Here is a 911-nt window from a genome sequence, read left to right as displayed (position 1 = left end):
GCCCCGCGCGGAGGCGGGCGGGCGGCGGGGCTGCAGGGCCGGGGCCGCTGTGCGAGAGCGGCCCTCGCCCCGGCCCCGCTGCCCGCGCACGCATGCACGGCAGCAGCCGGCGCTTCCCCGCCCCGCAAGTTACTTGGGCGCTGCGGGCACCCCCTGCCCCGCGCAAGCAGCGGGGCCGCGTTGGTTCCGTGGTGATCCCCCACCACCGCCCTGTGCGTACAAAGGAAACTCCGGTAGCATCCTCTGGTATTAGCCCCTAACTGTGCCGGTAAGTGTGAAAATAATCAACGGGGTGCGAAAGGATTTTGTTCTGAGCTGAGTTTGTTGTCTTTGGGTCTAAATTCAGTAGTGGGAACAGATTTAAGAACACCAACGTGTGTCATTTGAACAGGCTTGAGTACCCGTTTGCAAGGTTAAAGGACCAGAGGACAAGACCTAGAAAGAGATGCTGCATGAAAAATGAGTGAAATCATGCTCCCACTAGTGTCAGTGGCAGAAGTCCCACTGTTCAGTGGCACTAGACTGTCACCTTAGCAAGCTGTTTCTAACTTCACATTTTCAAATGGTGTGAAATACGTCTGCAGTCAGACAGAAACAATTGCCTTTTTTAGTTTACAATTTTTCCAGATTTATGCTGTAAGCCCTATCCAATTACAACAAAAACGGCACACAACAGTGCAAGCCACGAGGAGACCTCTGTGTTGTTAGTTTGTGTTTCTATTTGATCTGACATGCTTCAGGGAGAAAATAAATGCAAATCCCACATTGCACAAAGCTTATCTGAATATTCAATGAAACACATTTCCAAACCAGGACAAAATACAAAAGTTATTACTTTGCAAGTTTTTCAGCTTAGTCAATCAAGCTTTCATGCCTTCAGACCACAGAGGGTGTGAGCAGGACATCCAAGA

This window comes from Pyrgilauda ruficollis, unplaced genomic scaffold (genome assembly GCF_017590135.1).
Source record: "Pyrgilauda ruficollis isolate IOZ18807 unplaced genomic scaffold, ASM1759013v1 scaffold4, whole genome shotgun sequence".
NCBI classification, from domain to species: Eukaryota; Metazoa; Chordata; class Aves; order Passeriformes; family Passeridae; genus Pyrgilauda; species Pyrgilauda ruficollis.
The sequence above is the reverse complement of the archived record's forward strand: the minus strand, read 5'-3'. Positions refer to the sequence as shown.